The sequence below is a fragment of the Cavia porcellus genome, unplaced genomic scaffold, assembly GCF_034190915.1.
Source record: "Cavia porcellus strain 051 isolate PalLab524CR breed Dunkin Hartley unplaced genomic scaffold, mCavPor4.1 scaffold_15, whole genome shotgun sequence".
In the NCBI taxonomy this organism is placed as follows: domain Eukaryota; kingdom Metazoa; phylum Chordata; class Mammalia; order Rodentia; family Caviidae; genus Cavia; species Cavia porcellus.
Window position 1 is genome coordinate 44,603,627 of NW_026947498.1, and position 13,865 is coordinate 44,617,491.

General features: G+C 33.7%; 1 long non-coding RNA gene across 2 annotated transcripts; it reads right to left on the reverse strand.

The window, feature by feature from the left end:
- Positions 1–1,272: 1,272 nt before the first annotated feature.
- LOC134470569 (uncharacterized) lies at positions 1,273–9,198 on the reverse strand. Of its 2 annotated transcripts, XR_010039511.1 has the most exons (3): positions 8,939–9,198; positions 6,242–6,339; positions 1,273–1,462 (listed from the first exon to the last, which is right to left on the reverse strand). It is a non-coding gene; the product is annotated as an uncharacterized LOC134470569 (long non-coding RNA). The 2 variants fall into 2 exon arrangements; XR_010039510.1 differs by lacking the exon at positions 8,939–9,198 and having other exon boundaries at positions 6,242–6,550.
- Between the last annotated feature and the right edge of the window lie 4,667 nt (positions 9,199–13,865).

Genomic DNA, 13,865 nt, shown 5'->3' on the forward strand with positions numbered 1-13,865 from the left:
GTTTTTAACTGTAGAAACCTTCAAAAATTTGACTGCAAGTTTAGAGTATAAGTTGAGAATGGAGAAAAGTGGTACTATCAAATAAAAAGTGGCACCAGATTTGACATAGTGGTTATCTTAAAGTTAACTTTGAAGATTATATAAACTGTGTGCAACTTTTTCCAGGAAATGCATTTTTGTTACATACCAGGGTGCAAATGTCTGAAAATTCTGTGAGCTTATAACAAAAATTTTTAGCAAATGCATCTTTTTCTTTCTTCTCAACAAGATTTTCATGCAGGAAAAGATGGAGTTTGTCTTTTGGTTTATATTTAGCTTACAATTATTCTTGATGATATATCCTTTATTATGGCTCATTAATGGTTATGTATTTGCTGTTTTGCTGTCTTTAAACACCAAGTCCATTCATTTTAAGATAAATAATTGCAAACTACATTCAGATATGAAATGTAACTAAGTTAATGCATATGTGTAATATATAAAGGATATTGTAGCATATAATTTATTTATTAGAATAATTGATTTTATAATTAGGTAATTTTCACATTTTACTAGAGAATGCACTTCTTTTATAACTACATTTTAAGTGATTTTACTGCACAAAAGATAATTTTTACAGTGACTGAAATTCAATAAAATTTCATTTGTTAACTTGTTTTTTATGAAAAATAATATATAACATCTTTCAATTATTTAGATAATTATAAATAAACTGTGGAAACCCTGTAATATAACCTTAAGTTATCAACAAATAGCTGTATAAAATATTCTTATACTGTGTTACTTCCAGCCTAAAGGAACATGATATTCTGTAGAGAAGATTAAAGACTAATCCTAGGAGATACTATTCAGGTAATAATGACATATCTTATAATGAACTCACACTACAGGAGAATTATAAATGCCAAAATTGTATGTTCACACAGAGACATATCTACATGCATGTCCACACAAAAATATTTAATGTCACTGTAGAAACCAAAGAGCAGGCAAAATTTGGAGATGGTTTAACCCTTTAAAAAGTGAAATGCATACTTGTATGCTTTACTCCTGAGGTTGTTGAATTTCAAGAGAAAGATATACATATATATATTTTTTTTTAAGCTAGAGATACTGTAAGATGTTGCTCAAGTCTATCTGCCCAGCTGGAAGTTGATGCGTGAGATCGTTGTGAGGGGAATTCTGAAATAGGAATTCCTGTAAGCTTTTGATGACACTAAGCACTCAGTGCTCAGATTAAAAAAAAATCAGAAATAATAAAATGACGCTTCATTTGAAGATTCCTTTTAATAGTCAAAACAATAAACATTATAAAAAGTGTCAGATGAAAGACAATAAAGTTATCAGAGTATCGGGCTGCCAACTGGTCTAATATGAATGATCATCAGCAGTTTATCAGTGACAGGGAAACGGACACCACAGCGTTCTGTCAGGTAATTGTAAGTATCTTCAGTGCATTAACCTGGTGAGAGGAAAAAGAATATCCACTGTTCAGTCAAATATAAACTCCACCCACATGTGATCACATGATGTGATCAAACTTTAAAATTTGCTTTTTATGAAAATAATTTATAGAATTTGGAAAAGATTTTATAAATTTGAGCATATTCAATATCCTAATCCAAACTTAATATAAAGAGTAAGACCTTTCCTGTGAATATACTAGCTCTTATTTTTCTAAGATTCATGAATATGTACATATATGTGTCCTCAAAATGCTCTATAAGACAAAAATATTCAGATTACTCCTATTGTCAGAAAAATTAAAATGAAGCATTTTCTTTAATTAAATTTATAAAATGTTAAATAATATAACACATATCAGGTACAAATGCATTAAAAAGAATTATACATTGTTAAAGTCTCTTAACCTTAAATAGCTACATGTATGAATTTTAAAGAGGCTTTGTATTGTTTATGCCTAAATTATTTTCTTGCTACACCACCAACTACATTAGAAAACTAGTGCTAACAACTAATTAACATTTTATATTCATAGAAAAGTGTGCATGACAATATATTTGTTATCTTTTTTTTTTTCTTGAGAGAAGATCTTGCTATGCAGTTCAGGCTGCCCTTGAACTCCCAGAGATGCACCCACAAAAAAATACTGAGACTCAAATTGTTTTCCAGTCTCTTTCCTTGCTTATTTCTACAGTATCAAACCTCTTATTTCTATAGTATCAAAGCAAATGATCACAGTAAGTGGACTGTAAACTGAAATATTGATTCCAAATAAGCCCTCCTTTTGTTAAGTTGGTTTTCTTAAGAATTTTGTCACAATGACAATATGCTATCACAATGATACATCACAAAATTAGCCCAAAGAAAGAAATTATGTAATGATTTCAGTTGATGCAGAAAGGCATTTGACAAAATTGAACATTCATTAATGATTAAATCTCTAAATATACTAGTTATTGAAGTAGCTTGCATGATTGGAATAAAGATCATATATTAAAGGCTTACAGTCAATATAATCAATAGGGACAATCTAAGAACTTTTCTTAAAGATCTTTTATAAGGAAAGAAAGACCATTTCCCTGAAAATTTTTACCAAGACAATTACTTTTTCTTGAGGGCAAGGATTGTTTGAGACAGGGTCTTGCTATTTAGTGCAGGCTGGTCTTGAACTCATTTATGTAATGCAGTCTGGCCTTGAACTCATGGTGATCCCCCTGCCTCAGCCCCCCACATGCTGGGATTCCAGACATTTATCACCATGCCTGGCTGCCAAGACAGTTAGACAGTAAAAAGTGACAAAAATAACCTATATTAAAATCAAAGATGATCAACTGTTGTTACAGATAAAATGGTTATATATGTAGTGAACACTGAAGACTCAATAAAAAAGTTATTTTTGATAAATTCCTGAAAACTCCAGAATCATGAAATATCAACCATAGAGACTGAGGAGTAGCTGCATTTTGTATTATGTTCCTAGCATGGCGATGCCTAAGAATTGTGGATTCAGTGTCCAGCATCATCGAACAAATATAGAACCAATAATAATAATAATAATCAGTAGTGGTTCTACATGCAAATAATTAACCAGTAAAAAGAGATAAGAGGCCAGGCACGGCCACACAGCCTTACTCCCAGAACTCTGCAAGACTGGACAGAAGATGTACAAATTGGAGCCCCACGAGGCTCACTTAGTGCTTAGAAACTTCCTTCTCAAGAAAAGGTATTTTAAAAGACCTGGGGATGGAGTTTAGTGGAGAGCTCTGGTTTCAATACTCAGAATGACAGAAAGTTTAAAAGAAGTGATTGAGAAAAAAATCATAATGATATTTGGCAACAAAAAGAATAAAATGCCTGGGAATGAATTAAAAAAATAAAAGAATCACTAAAATTATAAAACAATAGTGGAGGAAATTAAAGGCAAAAATAAAGTACTCCTAATATTCACTGGTTTAAAGATTTGTAATTGTGAATAAGTCCAGAGTATGGAAAATAACCTGCAGATTTAATGGAAGTCCTAGGTGCATTCTTCACATAAATAGAAAAATATATTAAACTTGATATAAAAATCACTAAAAACCTAAAGTGGTAAAAGCAACCTTTGAAAAAAAGAACAAATCTGTAAGTGTCAAAACTTCTGATATTAATTATAGTTTAAAAATACAGTAGTCAAAATGCACAAGATAGAAAATAAAATTCACTGTAAATATAGAACATTAGAACAATAGAGAAGTCAGAAATACATATATATTCACATATGCATACATATACTGAAAATGTGTGATAATTAAAAAATATTTGTATGTTTTTATTCTTATTTTGATCAGAAAAATTAAGCTTCATATTTTCTTATTTTAAATTTGCATTTGCCTTTACATAGGCAATAATTGGGACATTAACTTTTTAGTTATGTTTTGGTTAAAGTATGTTAATGACAATAGATCTTTCTAAAACATGAATAGTTTCACAAAATCTTGATACAATTCTTGTTTATATAAATGTAATCTCATCAAAAGCAAGATTGTTTATTCATATATTTTTTAGAATTTTGAGGGATTCTTGCATTGAATATGAGGCACTTAAACAATCTGAGCGAGAGAAAGGGATCTCCCAAAGGGATGAAAGGGAAGGGTGCAATCTGGTTCATGTAGTCTACATTGCGGATCTCAAAAAAGCACAGGCGGTTTTATGCAACACAAAAAATTATTTTAGCAAAACAAAAAATTATGTTTTGTAAAATGAGCCGGACACTAAAGAATCCTCACCTTATTTTTGTAATTTTTTTAAGTCCAAGAGCTAGAAAAAGTGTTCTGGGCTAACAGAAATAAGCATGGTTATCTGTTAGGATTTGAAGGAGGAGAAACAGCTATCTGACATGAGGGAAATAATTTATATGTTATTTTGTATGATGAATATGCAGATTGCATAATAGTAACATCTCATAAATAGTCATGCATGATCTTCAAATTTGTAGTACATATGCATGATACATTCATTTTAAACCATTTTCATTTTTAAATGTTGATTCTCATTTTTAAAATGTTTCTATTATTAGGTTTATATCTGAGTTTGCATGTTTTAAAAGAAACAAGCATATGCTTTTTTAAGGAAACAAAGAATACAAAGATTAGCATTGTCTTTTTTTCCACATTTGATTTGACAGTCTACATTTATCAAGTATGCAGTAAATATTTGCACTATTTAATATAAAGATAGACATTTCCTCTTCAAAATATGCACTAAAATATAAGTTCTCCTGCAAAATATGTGAACATTTTCATGAATTTATTCATTCACTAATTTTCAGTTTATTTTCTTTAAATATTTTTTGCATATCTATTAATTAAAAATCTGTTAGGTTCCAGTTACATGGTAATATACAAAAAATTATCTAGGTTGCCCTCACACGAGTTTGGTTTTTTTTTTTAATGATTTACGGGAACAGATTATATAATGCAAGATGTAATGAACAGATACTCTGAAGAAGAGATGCTAAGAAACCCGAGGCTAATTTTGTAGCATTATGATATTAATTCTAGCAATACTATTGTTCGCTGATTAGAATGACATTGGTCTGGTCTCTTGAGTTCAATTTCAGCATATGTACAGATGGGGACAACTATCACAAAGAGAATGAGAGATGCGATGGTAGTTATTATTGTCTTCCCTAATGTTAGATCTTGAAGACCTAAAAAGCCTTCATCATCCTGTAATGATTTGATTAGTTCTATAATATGCAATAAGTATTTAAAGTGGGTGAAGATGGGGACAACTATTTGTAAGAAACTAGAGACATTTAGATAGACAGTGAAGATCTCCAGTGGACTTGATTTGAAATCTGTATTTCTTCAAATTGCTTTTTTTTAACTGTTTTGTTCTGTTTTGATATGTTTAATCTTACCCGCTTTGAGATGTAAAACAAATGTGTAGGACTGATAACCATATTACTGAGTTTTTGTTCAATCATTGAGCAGAACTTTTTTTAGTGTCACTTTTTGAATGTCATTCTAAATACTTTAATTCCATAACCTGAACAGCTATTTCTAAGATGACAATATGTAACTTATCAACCAGCAATTTCTTACCGTTTGTTTTTCTGTAATTTTGTATTATTTCTACCCTTTTTTATCTCCATGTATTTTTTGTTTCCTTTTCTTTAAATAAAATTTAAAAAAATACTCCTAGAACAATCTGAATACAATGATTCCAATGGTCATTTTACTGGTTACTTTGTTTTGACATTTGTACTTTAACCAGTGTGCAAATATTCAAAATATCAAAATCAAAATTTATGTGTTTTCCTTATGCTACAATTTCTTTAATTTTTTCTTCCCATTCTATTAACAAATTTAAAATTTGTTTGAATAGGTACCATATTATATAGATAAACCTAAACTTCCTTGCTATAAGCAAGGAATATTTTATGAACTGTTTAATTAAAATAGCCTAAATTACTTACATTAATACAGGTTACAATTTATAGGGTATGTAGATAAATCTCAAACTGTGCTTAAATGTATGTGAAAAATTACAAATTACATTAAAATTACATAAATTTATACAATTTGACGTATTTATGTCTATTTGATTAAGTGTGGAATATAAAATTATTTCGAAGCAATTTGTATTTCTGAAATTTTAAAAAATAGCCCGCTACTTTAGAAGCAATATACGCCTATATACAGTATATGTAACATCTGAAAATCAAATTTCACTCAGATTTGTTATTTAACTTAGAAAGATGAGCCAACAATATTAAACAGCTGATGAAATATACCATGTATTTGAATTCCATTCATGCAGGATCTTGGACTGGAGATTTAACTTAGCAGCATAAGCATGTGCCTGGCAAGCCAGACATCATGAGTTTGATCCCTGGTACAAAAAAAAAGAGAATCTTATGGCCAAAGCAAGTTTATATTAATAATTTTTACTAAACGCCTGCACCTCAGGCACTGCAATGAATTCTAAGTAGTGTATTTCTTGACGATGATACTGAAACTAATAAAGATCAAAAATAATATCTCATTTAATCCTCCTACTAAACTCAGAAAAAGTGATAGGCAATCTATATATTTTATAGATGATAGAATGCTATTTTCTGAAATTACTTCATATTTGTAGTAACTTAGAAAAAGTCATAGGGAACCTATATATTTTATAGACGATAGAATATTAGTTTTCTAAACTGAGACAGTAGAACACAAATATAAATATATCTTAACTGCAAGAAATATTCTTGTGATCTGATTTATGCTTTTAAATTATTAATAGTAACTCACAGTAGTATTGCAAAAATTTGGACTTCAGAAAATAGTTGAAATTCTATTTCCACAGGTGTATATAAATCATAAAACACAAAGTAGGAAAACAAAAACCAAATAAAACCAAGCAAAAAGTCCATTTGAAGTGAGTTTAAAACAAGCAATTGACCCAACAGACATACATAACTTATACTCAGAGTACTGTTTAAATTAAATGTTCCTTGTGATTTAATTCCTGTTTGGGGAATATCAAATGCATTAATGAAGATTAGTTCATGCAGATTACAGAGAATCACTTTCCCCCATGAAAATAATCAGTGAATTCCGAGTAGACTTTCAGCTTTGTAAAAGACAGCCACACATTCTTGTTGAGCATTCATTCTTGCACTGTGAGGAGAAAGGAGAGCAGGTCATGACTGAATTTCACGCTCCTGTGACCCGCAAAATAATTCACACAGTTATCAGGGCATTCATTCAATTTCCTTATTACCTGCCATCTGTAATACACAGATATGCTAGATTAAAGATCAACCTTCTAATTTTAAGCCCAAATAAACTCCACATATTAATGGCAAAAATATTTGTCATTATGTATATTCTGAAGTATCACTCTTGATCTATGTACAGTATGTCCGAGAAAACTAATTTTTTGAAGCAAAAGTTCTTACAGATTCACAATTTAACTCACAAATTACATTTAAACTACATTAGACTATATTTTCTTATACTATATTTTATATACTTATACTTTTCTTATATTTTGTTATACTGTGTGGCCTAGCATTATAGTTATTTTGTGTGCTCAAATTAACAGAAACATTTGTGCACCCATAATGGGCCATAATGAGAAACAGTTACTGAAGAAGTTAAAATTTTGCCAGCACAAACACATTGCATAATAATCTACTTCTTTCTGACTCTGCTTTAAGACACACAGAGAAAAAAAGCAAGTGGACACTCAATCAATATATTCTTTATAATTATTCTATTCCAACAGATGAAAAACTCAGAAAAAAGGACACGGGACATGAAGTTACCAGTGAAGGAAAGAATGTAATGAAAATTTATCTAACAGACCAATTTGGAGAGAAGTTGAGAGCATATCTCAGGGAGCTTTCACACTCATGAATTGAAAAGCAAATAGCAACAAACCTCCATGATTTGCTTTGAGGAATTAACCTAATAGAAAAATTGAATTAAAGAGAGGTCTAAAAAACAAACAGCTGAATGGATGTTGTCAATGCACTTTCGAAATTTAAACTCCTGTATGGTACGTATTTAAAAATAGCACTTCTCTAAAATATTTAGCTATATCTATGCCTGACTACATATACACAATTCTAATAATATATATTTTCATAAGAAAGATTTGATCTTTAACTGTTACTGTAAACCCATGCATAAAGAGTACCTAGGTATTCAAGGGACAACATGATGTCCATTCAAACTATGCTATATAGTTTCTTTATCAAGATATTTACCTTAATTTTAATGCATCCAAATGCTAATTTTATCCATAAAACTCAGCTAATTAACGCTGTACTTGGCCCTGAAGCTCTAACCGTTGCAATCCCTCCTGACCCCCTTCATCCTGGGGACTGGACTCTACTACTTTTAGGACATGGCTCATTAATTATTTTTACCCCACATAATCCTCCATGAAGCATATTTGTCAATACCTCAAGTGCTTCTACATAAACATTTTATAACTTCCCAGTCAATAGATATAACCGTAGATTCCAACATGGCTAGTTAGAGTAGGAGATGTGCTGGAGATACTTGGAGGAGAGTCACTGAAAATAAAATAGTGTTCTGAGATGTGAAGGGAAACTGCACTCAGGAAAGAAAACCAGTCAGAAGAATAATCACACAGATCTTGCCAATATCTGGATTGTTGAAAAAGTGAAGCGGCACGGCCACTGATCCTTAGTTCCACCTTCCCCCTTTACCCAGGGGCCACATCATCTAGAGAGGAGTCCGAATCACCAGTGAGGGAGGCAGCACTGCAATGGCCAAAGCTTTGCACAGGTCCCTTCACTCTCACCCTCCCACCTGGAGGAGGAAATCCAGTGTAGCAGTGCACTGTGGTTGAGGCCCCAGGGAAGCCACAAGGGCAGCTGGATAGAAGAAGAAAAAGCAACATGGTAGTCTTTCCCTACCCCCATCATCCTCCCTTAAAATGGGAACAATTCTGTCCCGCATTATCTTACCTCCACCCAGCGTCTAGAACGAAAGCCTCCACAATGCAGAGAGATGCTGAACTCCAGAGCTGTGGGAGATGCTGAGTCCACCAGCAGAGATTCCTGGACCACATGCCTAGACATATAGGGGAGGGAGACAGACTGAACAAAACGAGTGAAGACTAGGCAGTTTCCAACTGTTTCCCCAAACACAGGAGAGATTAGAAAGAGCAGGAAACCCACCCACTGCCTGTTGACCCTCCTGAACATAGGAGATAGTCTACTAGGGCCAAGAGGACTCCAACCAGTTCTGTGGGCTGGCAAGCTTGAGTGAGCGATGGTTGGGGATTTGAAATGGAAGGAACAGAGGAGTCTTCTAAGACCTAGAGCTTCTTGTGACACACTGAGCGGGAAGTTCCTGGACAAAAAAACACTGAAATGAACCCTGGGTTTGCTCAGCAGTGAAGGGAGCAGGAAGGTTGCCAGTGAAAGATGACAAGACGCCAGCGGTCAGACACAGTATTTCACCTACTCTTCCCAAATTAGTTGACATATTTGGATCTTGGAACAGAAACATACCTGCAGTCAAGCACAGACAAATCAGATCCTGCAGCCAGGAAGTCTGTCCAGAGAGACCTGCAGCCCTCACCACCCCCAGGCAGACGGTGGAGGCAGCCCACAGGCAGAGCAAATTCAGGTTCAGTGCATGGAAGCAGACTATGACTACAGTGGGAAGGGAAAGGGGGCACTGTGACTGCACGGTAAAGCGGCCACGTGGTGGGGGACAGGGGTGTTTTCTTCTACATGTGCATGTTGTGGGTTCTCTCCAGGGTTTTCTCTTCAATGCTTATTTACAAATTTATTTTTAGTTTTTTTTTTAATTTTGCAAGCTTTTACATCTTTTACTCTTCTCTTTCTCAGTCTTCTTCCTTCTCATTTTAATTTTCTCACCTACCTAGTTTATTCTTCATTTCTTTGCACTTTGGGCAACAGATATATAGCAAGTGCTTGTAATGTACACAGCAGAATAAGATTAGACCAGTGTTTTAACTTAAATGGCAGCGTTCACGGTTATGCTGGGGTAACCTTCAATATAATGTGCTTACAGGATCCCACTAAATCTAACCACAAATGTGTTAGTAGGTTCTGACAACTCCACAGCTTCCCTCAACCTCCAGTTATTCTGTCCTTTCACTGCAGTCCTCTCATGCGTCCAAAATATTCTTTTAAACTCACCAGCACTAACCCTTTAGTCTAGCTATAAAATGCCTCCAACAGTGTCTGACTTTGTATCTTATCCATAAACATCCTCTTTTCTCCTTTCTCCTTATTTTCCCTGATTTCCTCTTTCTCTGTCCTTCCCTTCTTCTTCATCCCACATTAACTGTCAATAAATACAGCATAGTTTGGAATTGGTGCTAATACAAGGGGAAAATTATAATTAAATGGTTTAATGTTTATTATTGATGGATGGTTAGATCTGTAGATGGTATAACCTGTAGGAATCTCTACAATAACACAGTAACTGGATACAGCCCAATTCAACTGAATAGAATAAAGTAGCAAATAAAAGCCTCTAGACAAATAAAGCTAAGATCATATCAGTAGAAAACAGCTAAAGAGATCTTCAAAACAACAACAAATTTTCACTCTATTTGACTTCAACCATCAGCACATACACATACCAAAAAAAAAAAAAGGAACATGAAAAAATGGGACAGAAAATGATTCCAAAGACTCCCAATTCTCTTTAAAAAGACCCAATGGGCACTGATAGGGTGGAAGTCAAACATTAGTGGGTGAGCAGCATGAAATGATTAAAATGGACACATGGAAACTCAGCAAGCTCAAATACTATGTCACCCACAAAATGGTTGAACTAAAACACAGTGACCAATGGATTTTGACAAAAACCAAAAATTAAAAGACCTGATCAAAGCTATTTCAAACATGAGTGAATAATTTACCAAAAAAATAGACTCCATGAAAACAGAAATCCTTAATGAATTCTACTGAATACGAGCAATGACGAACTGGAAGTATCAGACCTCAAGGACAGGATGGAAATAAAAGATGTTATACACACAGATATGTTAACAATAGTACAGCAACATTAGTAAGTGCTTACTAGATGTTGCTAAGTCTAACTCAAGGAAAACTGGAGTTAGAGACAAATTAGAGGATAGCACACAATATAAAATATCTGTTTAAAGAATCAAAACAGAAAAAAATAAGGAAAACTAAACATATAAACTATATGAGGCTTACAGAACAACAAGTAATGATTTTTAAAAGGCCCCAATTGCACATCATAATCAAAATTTGAGAAGGCCAAACCAATGGACAGAGTCATAAACGTTGTCAGTGAAAAGCCAAAGATCACTTGTAATTGTATTAAATAAGGCTTTTTTAAACAAAAACTTTAATACATTCCCACCAGCTTGAACCGCCAATGTACAGGCATAACTGTTACATCTGGTAGCTTGCACGACTGGTAGTGACAATGGATGTAATCAGTTGTATTGGTCTTTTTACTAATAAAATGAATAGTAACTTGATGGGACAGTCATGCATGTGCTGGTGGTGATTCAAACCACTCAGCAATGAGACCTATGAATTGAGACCTATGAATTATGGTCTCATCACAAACATATTAAAGACTAGTAGAGGGTGGACTGAACTCTATCCAGCACTAGAAGTAAAAGTCTTTCAACCCAAACTAAAACGTACTGCAATGACCTTTTCAAAATGAACATAGGATAAGGGTATCCCATAACTAAAACACATCATAAGAAGTTCATAAACACCAAATGAATACTCAAAAAATCATGCATATTTTAGTTAGAGAAAATGAAGACAACAATACCCCAAATTCTGATGAAATAAATACATCAAGCAGCATATCGGTTAAAGAAAAATGGAAAATTAAAGATGTCAACAGAAATCAGGCCATGCAGGAATACATCAATATTTTTCAGTAATAACTCAATATGAATGTTCAACATACAAGAAAAGGACAAATTTGTAGGCTGGATTGATCACAAAGCCCAGTGGTTTGCTAGATAGAAGAGACTCATCAGTTTGAAAAAACTCATACACTAAAAATAAAAAGATGGGAAAGAAGATTACGTGCACCAGAACCCCAAAAAGCAACTGGAGTATACATTTCTCAAAGAAAATGTACTTGAATTTAAACTCACCAGAAGAGGCAAGGAATGGCAATTTATATTAGTCAAGAAAACAATCCAGTGAGAACAGATAATAATTGTAAATATATATGTACTGGACATAAAAGATTACATACGCACCAGCACAATTGTGATGGGAGACCTAAATACATCACTCTCCCAAACAGAGATCAAGAAAGCAAAAAATTACCAAAGAAATATCAAAGTTGCACTATACCACTGAACAAATGAAACTAATACATATCTTCAAAGAGTTCTACTGAACAACAGAACAGACATTCTTCTCAGCAGTCTAGGGAACTTTTTCAAAAATAGACGACATTCTAGTTTAATGGACTAGATTAAATAAGTGCAAAAGAATAAAATCATGCTACACACACAATTAGATCATAGCACAATAAAACTATAAATCAATTATAAAAGAAACCACAAAACCATACAAATAGAAGGATATTAAATAATATACTCCCGAATAGTTAATTACAGAAGAAATAAAGGAATAAACCAAACATTGGACAATCTAGGAGACACAAAACAGAGTTAAAAATGAAGTTTATTGCTGTAAACACCTAGATTAAAAAACCAGAGAAATTTAAAAACACTGAATTATATATTCACAGTTCTATCAAAGAAAAACCAATCCAAACTCAAATTTACTGCATGAGTGAACTCACAAGGATCAGTATGAAACTTAATTTTAAGAAAACAATAAAAGAATTAATGACTTAACGAGCTGATTCTTTAAAAAAAACAAATAAAACAGACCAAATCTTAGCCAAACTTAAAGGACAGAATAAAAAACTCATATCAGTGCAATTAAAAATTAAAAAGTCAAAATGACACCAAACACTAGCAAAATCTAGCTGACTAGCAACTAGAGTGAAAATTGTGACTCCAGAAAATTGTAAAGTCTTGAAGAAATGGTCAGATGCCTAATGCATATAAAGTACCAAAATTGAACCAAAAAGACATAAAAACCTGAATAATGCCAAAGAGACAATGAAATATATAATGTGATATTCTTTCCTTAATAATTTTCAAAACAAAAGAATAAAATTTATCAGTTGCGGAAAACATGAAAATTCACCATATTTTGAGGTGAGAACCAAAAATCTTCTATACATAAGAAGAGGTAGAAATATTTTTTGGCATAAATATATAGCTTAAAAGCACAAAGAACACTGAAAATTAGATACCGTATATGCAGAGAAACATTTTTCTATAAACCTGACTCTCCATTCAGTTATAAAGAATAGCGGTGCTAGAGCACCAGGCTGCAGTTCAAACACGCGCCAGACACCACGTACAGTAAGGCCCGGATAAAAAGTGACAAAACCTCTGAATCCTGGTCGCATTCTGAGCTCATGCCAGCTCAGTCACTTGGCAGCACAGGACCAGCGAATCCTGGAAAGGTGGGCGCACCCTCCTTCTGCCCTGAGTACCCAGAAGTCTTTCTCTGCTGTACCACGATCCTCCGACACCCCACTTTGGGTAGAGGGGCCCCCTTTGGACGGAGCCTGGTGCACCCAGAGAGAACTGCCCCGAGTCTCTGCACACCCCTGAGCCTTTGGGCCTGGGAAGCGAGGTCACCCCAGCCTGCAGAGCTCACTCTGCATCCTTGGGGAGTCCACAGAGACACAGGAAAGTAGAGCAGAAGACAGTGCTTAAAGAATGCAGGCGGAGGAGCCCCAAAGTAAAACAAAACCCGAGCAACGCAGCAGCTCCATGCCCAGAAGACCTCCAGCACCGATCGGATCATCAGGTTGGAC